Here is an 8,212-nt window from a genome sequence, read left to right as displayed (position 1 = left end):
AGTCACTTCCAACCCAATTATTTCAATAGTCTGCAATTTTGCAACTTTTGTCTGTTGTTTTTAAATAAAGAGGTCTATCGGAATGGATTTTTTCCACAGATTCTGAAAATGACCTTCAAAATTTCGTATCATGTCAGTTTTTTTCACAAATCCCGAAAATGTGAAAATTAAAAAAACAAAAACGTAATTTTCTAATGACATTGATATATGACAACGTTTTTAACGTGTGAAAATATTCTCTGGAGGGATGGAATGAACGTGCAAAGAATAGATAAACATAAACACATAGCTGATTACGAAAATTAAATTGTTTTATCTGTATTGCGTCAAGATTGTCCGCACTCACAAAGGCTAAACATGAGAGAAAGCAATCTTGGCACGCCAGTATGACCCATATCTCACGCCACCTCTCCCTTCTTTCTTTATAGGGACAGTTCGGTGTTTCTTTGTAACGTGTTCAATGGCTTCACGTGGCTGTGTCAATCACCCAGACATATTTTGCTACATATGTGGCTGTTATACGACAGGAAAACAGAGGCAAAACATTACACCTTTCGTGAAAAATGCTTATTTTCAATACTTCGGGATTAAACTAGCAGATGAGAACAAAGCGTGGTCTCCTCACAAAGTGTGCGGTGCATGTGTGGAGGGGTTGCGGAACTGGAAAAGTGGGACAAGTGAATCAATGCCATCTGGTGTACACCTCTTCATTTCAAAACAACAAAACCTTGCGTATCTTATATATAATCACTCAATACTAAGGTCGACTACACATGAACGGATTTGCATTGCAGAATCCGCGGTGGACGGAAGATCAGTTGATGTTCCATCTACTTTCTTAGAGAAAACGGATACAAAATAGGAATTTAAAAGTTCGTCCTTCTCAACATCATTCTTAGCCAATTCACCATTTTCATCTTGTAAGCATCCAATAGCATCTTTGACTTTTCTTTTGCTTTTGACATACCCCCCAAAATCCTTTTTTTATTGCTTTTGACCTGTTGCAAGCCTCAATTCATTATCAGCTTTAGCTTTTCTGACACTTGCCCTACAGTTTTTCCAGACCGCAATATATTCTTCTTTAGATATTCCCCCCTCTTTCCATTCGATAAACATATTTTTCTTCCTTTTTAACATGTGTGCAAGTTCTGTGTTTATCCATCCTGGTCTCTTTAAATGCTTCCCATTCTTCCTTCTCTTAGTGATGAGCGAGCATACTCGCTAAGGGCAATTGCTCGAGTGAGCATTGCCCTTAGCGAGTACCTGCCCGCTCGAGAGAAAAGGTTCGGGTGCCGGCGGCGGGGGAGAGTGGGGAGGAACGGAGGGGAAATCTCTGTCTCCCTCTCTCCCGCTCCCCCTGCTCACTTCCGCAAAGTTCTCAAATGTATTAATTAGCTGTATATTTTTACCTGGCCTTTCACTTCCCTTCCCATATTGTTCAAGTTTAAAGCTCTCCTAACAAGTGAAGCAAGGCGCCCACCAAATATATGCTTAACTGTTTTTGTAAGGTGCAACCCATCTCTAGCAACCAGTCCATCATAAAGATAATTCCCTTCATGGTCTAGAAATCCAAATCTTTGCTGACAACACCATCGATGTAGCCAGTTGTTCACCTCTAGAATCTTGTTCCATCTTCTTATTCAATGGTCATCCACTGGGAGGATGGATGAGAAGACCACCTGTGCTCTTAGTTTCTTCACCTTTTTTTTTCCGAGGTCTTCAAAGTCTCTGCAGATAGTTGCAAGGTCCTCTTTTGCAGTGTCATTTGTCCCTACATGTATTAGTAGGAATGGGTGGTGTTCTGTAGGACTGAAGAGTCTTGACATCCTATCAGACACATCTTTGATTTGTGCACCTAGAAGACAGCGCATCTCTCATAAGGTGTCAGGTCTGCAGACAGCGGCCTCTGTTTCTTTCAATAGGGAATCCCCCACAACCACCACTCTCCTTTTCTTCTTCACAACAGCACTTCTTTTTCTCCATTCAAGAGGACTCTGTGTGCGTACTAAACACTTCTTTGTGGGTAAAGTCATTTCTTGCTGTACCTATTTCTCTTCTGCTCTGTTCTTTGTGGTTAGAGTCATTTCTTGCTGTACCTCTTTCTCCTCTGCTCTGTTCTTTGTGGGTAGAGTCATTTCTTGCAGTACCTCTTTCTGGGGAATACCAAGCTTCACTGCTGCGGAAATTGCGAGAGGCCATCAAAACCAAGAGATGTGGCATGCTTACCAAAGGTGTCGGCCTTCTGCAAGACAATGCCCCAGTTCACAACACACGTTGCCCAGATAGAAGCATGCTGCTGAAGGTATGAAATTCTACTGCATCCCCCTTATTCACCTGACCTCGCACCTTCGGTCTTCCACATCTTTCCAACAATGAAGTCATTTTTGAAGGGCAAGCATTTTCCAGATGATGAGACTGATTTCCAAAGTCACTACGTGCTTTTTGGAGCAACCTGTTGACTTCTACAAGCTGAGCGTTTACAGTTGCATAAATGTACAAGTACATCATAGGAAGGAAGAGGTTGTGGGAAGAGGTCATATATTTATGTAAAGAAGTGCAAAGGGTTTCGCAAAAAACAGAGCTCACCTCTCCTGCAGTGCTTCAATGTTCTGGCTGAAGAAGTAATGAGAGCCAAATCCTCACAGAGCTGTCGGCAAGCAGCTGACGTCCAATAAAGAGCAAAGAAAATAGTGGAGGATAGCTGCAACCAGAAAACTTCTCCTTTATTAGTAAAAGAGCATAGCACGTATGGATGTGAAATATGAGGACGTCCATACGTGCTATGCTCTTTTACCAATAAAGAAGTTTTATGGTTGCAGCTATCCTCCACTTTTTTCTTTGCCATATATTTATGTCATGTAGATGGTGCCACCACACCATCCGTAGAGGGGGCCAGCTGTAACTGACAGCAGGGATGCTGTTTCAATGGCTGGGATTGCTGAGAACAGCATGCTCTATTTTGCTTTGGGCTCCGCGCGGACGACCTCTATTGAAGTCAATGTAGGCTATCCGAACTGCAGCCTATATGCAACTAACATTGCGTATGAGCTGTGCGTACCTATGTCATCACTTAGCAACAGCACGGGAAATACAAATAGTGAAAAAAAATCTGTACTGCGCATGACCAGCACGGGTCACCAGCACGGACAGCAAACCGCTGCGGTCATCCGCAATTCAGAAATCACTGGTACGCAGGGTCGCCCCACATGCGGAATCCGACCTGGTCGTATGAAGTCGGCCTAATCATGAGATTGCAGGTTCAATTCTCTGACAGAGATATATAACCTGTAAAAAAAACAAAAACCTCTTTTACGCTCTTTTTCATATGCTAAAAATAAAGGACTTAAGAAAAAACATTTTTTGTATTGCCGCATCCGTAACAACCCAAAAAATACATTGAATATACTTTTAATCCCACACGCCAAAGCTGTAAAAAAAAGCAAAAAAAAAGTCAAAATGCTTTTCTTTTTATTCAACCTCTCAAAAGCTGCAAAAAAAGTTATCAAAAAAGCCATATACCCCAAAATGGTGCCAATAAAAACTACAGCTCGCCACGCAAAAAATTAGCTCTTACATAGATTCATGAATGGAAAAATTAAAAACTTATGGGTCTTTGAATACTACGATGCAATATATATATATATATATATATATATATATATATATATATATATATATAAATAAAACTGAAAAAAAAATCTAATTTTGGAATTGTAATTGTACTGACCATTAAAAAAGAAGTTGTCATGTCATTTACACTGCATAGTGAACACCAAAAAAAGGCAGAATCAATGTATTTTCCCAAAATGGTACCAATAAAAGCTACAGCTCTCCACACACAAAAATGTCCTCACATGGCCATGTTTATGGAAAAAGAAAAAAAAGTTAGAGCTTTTGAAATGTGAAGAAAATCCTAAAAAGTTGTTCCATGCTTAGGTCCAACATAGGCTGCGTCCTTAGGGCTCCCACACACTTGCGTTTTTTTTTAATGCGAATATCAATGGGACTTTCTAATGGTAAAAACCCATCGCAAGTTGGTGCTTTGCAATTTTTGTGCAAAGTGTTTTTAACATTAAAAACTCCCATTGACATTCGCGTTAAAAAAAAGCAAGTGTGTGGGAACCTTCAGGCTTATTTCACACGGGCGAGTGTGATATCGGGCCGTGAATCACGGCCTGATATCGTACTCGCCAACGTGCGATTTCCCCGTGGATGCAAAGCGTTTTTATATCAAAACCACCTCTCATCACTTCAGGGTAGTCACGACCCTCTGCTGTGGCTGACAGCTGTGGCGGAGAATCGCAGATTGTCTCCTATTAGAGTAAGTGAGTGGTGCGAGGGTACGCACAAAGATAGGGCATTTGTTTTCCTGTAATAAATCGCTTATGTGTATGACCGAATGGGGTTAATATATGTGTGGCGCGCAACGCACAAGTCTCGCACGATTTTCTTGACCATGTGAAAATGGCTTTAGGGTGCTTTTACACACAGCATATCTACTGCGTGCTTTCCAGTGGAAAACCTCCAGCAAATACACTGCAAATCCGCAGTGGTCAAACCAGCGCCTGAATGGTGCTGTGGATTTGCTGTAGGTTTTAAGGTCGCTCTCACACCGGACGCTTCTTACAGCGATTAGTAAAACGCAAAGCTAATCGCGGTACAACGCTCTCATTGATTTCAATGGGCCTCGCAGACCTGCACTTGAATGTAGCATTTTTTTTTTCAATACTTTTTATTGGGTTTTATAATAAACAAAGAACGACAGAAAGTTGACTTATTTGTTGCGTTAGAATCACAGAGGTGAGGGAAAAAACAAAGACATTATTCACAGAAAAAGCCAAAAATACAATACCTGTGTGGCCCACTTTAGAGATACAGGGCAACCCGCTGTCATATCAGCCAGGGTTGATGTCCATCTGTGGCTGGCATCTTTGGTATCGTTCACATGTGCAGGCTATTAGTATATGCAGTCGCTCCTCCCCAATCTGGGCTGGGTTGAGTGGGTGACTGCATATTAGCCTGCCAAGAACAAGCTGCTCCTCCACTTTATTGTCTGGCTGACTGCATATCTTCAGGGCTTACGGCCATTGCGCCTGCCCTACGGCGATTGTGCTGATGGCGATTGTGCCTGCCTTATGGCGATCATGCCTATGGCGACCGTGTCTGCTTTGCAGACCTTCAGGTATTGTATTTTTGGCTTTTTCTGTGAATAATGTATTTGTTGCGTTAGAATACAACTTCTGTACGGTGACATAAATATTTTACACATACAATGCAATGCTAAATAGGAATGAAACTAATGTTCCTTCTTACAATAGAAAAGAGAATAGTTGCCAGGTTAATGCAGTGCGTGACTTGGGTACTAGACATCAACTGTGAACTAGAAACTTGTGTACCACTTGTAGACTTTTACTTTATGGCAAAAGGGTCTATTAGGGAAAGGAGGAGGGTTTTAAAGCGATTTTCAAGCACTGCCTGTTCTATTTTTTTGCATTTCGCATTTTTTAACGCATCCCAGCAAACACCACAATGATTGGGTGTGTCAAAAACGCTGTCGAATGCAAAAACCTCCAGTCTACCATACAGGCCGGAGGCTCTATCTCTTGCTCCTTTCATCTCATTTTTTGTTTTACTCTTCATGCTTTATGTGTTCAACTGACGCTGATAGTATTTGGCTGATAGTTCTAAATCACTGATATTAGACCCTTTAAAATTTGAAGAAAAACATTTTTTTTATTTATTTATTTATTTTTGTGTTTTTTTGTTTCTCCTCTAGTAGTTGTTACCTCATTCAATCATTTTAAGAGTTCAGCTTGCATATAGTTCTTCTCACAAGCCATCAGAGACTATTTGCAATACTCACTCTGGTAGCCTCGCGGCTCATAATTATCTGAGCCAGGAAGCCTCCTGACACTGAGTGCTTATTAGCCCACTAGCTAATCAAGGCTAATTCGCAGCTTCTTTTTGAACTGTAGCCATTAAATATCCAGGATACAACGCAGTGGTATTATGCATCAACGCATTAATGCACATCTCTATGAATATCTTATTTAGTTGGCGATTTCACAATTAGGTTCCTGATGAAGTGCCCCAATGAGACACAGAAACGCGTCAAACCGATTGAATTGAATTAGAACCGATAAAATATCTAAAACTACAAATTCTATAAACCAACTATTATTCTTTGAGCTATTATAATTTAAACAATCAACAAGCTCTATCATATTCTTCTGTAGCAAGAAGTGAGAAAACCCCCTCTCCTATCGCTTTCTGTCATTCTGTCATATATTTATCTTATATATGTCTTCCGATCGTTTAGGCTAGAACTGCACATAAGGGCTTATGTGATCAATTATTGCTCACTTTGGCATATCATAGTAGTCTTCTTGGTGACTCCAATGAAGTACTGTCAAATTACCACCTCTCCCACAAGCCTTTAAATACTAGTCAGTTATGAGAGTGAAGAATTATACATACGTGTGTGTGTTTTTGTTGTTTTCTTGTTGTTATAGTCTGGTCTTGTCAGCCCTTGATTTTAAGAGGATCAATAAATTTTGGTTTTAAAGTGTCTATAACTGTGATGAAATGCAAAAAGCTGCGTTCAAAAACGCAGATCAAAATTATGGTAAAATGCCGCGATTTACCAATGCTGTGTGTGAAAGTGGCCTAACCCTGGTATTTCATGCATAAATTGGGCACGTTGCGGATTCGTTGCAGAAATTTTCCGCCCCACATAAGGATGATTGTTTAACCCCTTCCCCCACGTGCTTTGTACTGTAAATGCTGTAATTTTTTAGCATGAAAGTCAATAGGACTTTCTAATACTAAAAACGCATTGCACAGAAGTTTGTACTTTGCGATACGATAAAAAGGAAGCTCCATAGGGTAACATGGGAGATTTAAAAAAACACAAAAGGCAGAAAGATAGGGCATGCTGCGATTTTTTTATCGCAACATCACAGGAGTGAAAACATCGCAAATGGGAATGAAATCATTGGTTTCATAATTCTGTGTTTTCACTCACTCTCACATTACGCTATTTTAGCACCAGTGTGAAGGCACCCTTATGGCTTATCCAGATGAGCGTATTTTACATCAGTATTTTGTGAGTCAAAACCAGAAGTGGGTCCAAAATACAGAAGACATGCAAATCTTTCCATCATACTTTCTCTCCAGTCTTGGTTTTGGCTCACAAAGTACTGATGTAAAATACGTTCGTCTGAATAAGCCCTTAGGCTGCATTTACATGAATGAGAGAGATGTAGGTCAGAGAAAATCAGACCTATATCACACTTGCTTAAAATGTGACTTTCAGTCTATTTTATGTGCGGGAAAAGAAAAAAAAATCGCATGTAGTTCCAGCAGGTAAAATAGAAAAAAATATCACCTCTGTAAATACATCATTAAGGCCGGCTGTCCATGGGTGATGCGAAGTCCCGCGGCAGATCTCCGCTGCGGGAGCCGCCGCCGATTCTCCGCCAGTCAGCCCTATCTGATAGATAGGCTGGCCGAGGAGAATCGGGACAATTCGCAGCATTGCCGGAAAATCACATGATTTTGTCACCCATGTGGAACCAGCCTAAAGGGTTAAGTTCTGTAGATTTAATGCCAGTTTCTGTGATCTATTTGTAATACTAATTTAGGGACTACCCAGATGATGAAGACCCTTGACGTGGCTTCTGAGCTTGCAAAGTATCTACAAATCCCTCATGTTTAGCACATTTGCACGATGCAGTCTGGTTTTCGGATTTTGGGAGAGCGAAGGATGTATGCATGGTACATCTAACAATAACGCATTGTGTTCAGCGGGTGCATTTACATGCGCGATTCTTCTCTTGATGCTGTGCCAATGGGCGCTGCAAGAAGAAAATTGCAGCATCTCCTAATTTTTGGGTGATTCTGTTGAGGAATCGCCCATTCTTCCACATCTGAGCAGAAAAAAGTGTTTTGTGCTGTTTTTGCTCCTATAGGAAATAATGGGCATTTTTCAAGCACGTAAAATGCAATGCCATTTTCTTGCAAAATGCATCGATCACGCTTGAATAAAAATTGCGGGTTTGTAACTCTGATATCTGTACGAATTCCCCAGCCTGATATTGCACTCGCCCGTGTAAATGCACCTTTTACACTGACATGCCGCAGTTCTTGATGCGGTTTTTACCACGGCCACATTAAAAGCTGTGATACAGTCGTGTAGGGTGTGCGAGGGCTT

Source organism: Eleutherodactylus coqui, chromosome 2 (assembly GCF_035609145.1).
Source record: "Eleutherodactylus coqui strain aEleCoq1 chromosome 2, aEleCoq1.hap1, whole genome shotgun sequence".
Lineage (NCBI taxonomy): Eukaryota > Metazoa > Chordata > Amphibia > Anura > Eleutherodactylidae > Eleutherodactylus > Eleutherodactylus coqui.
The sequence above is the reverse complement of the archived record's forward strand: the minus strand, read 5'-3'. Positions refer to the sequence as shown.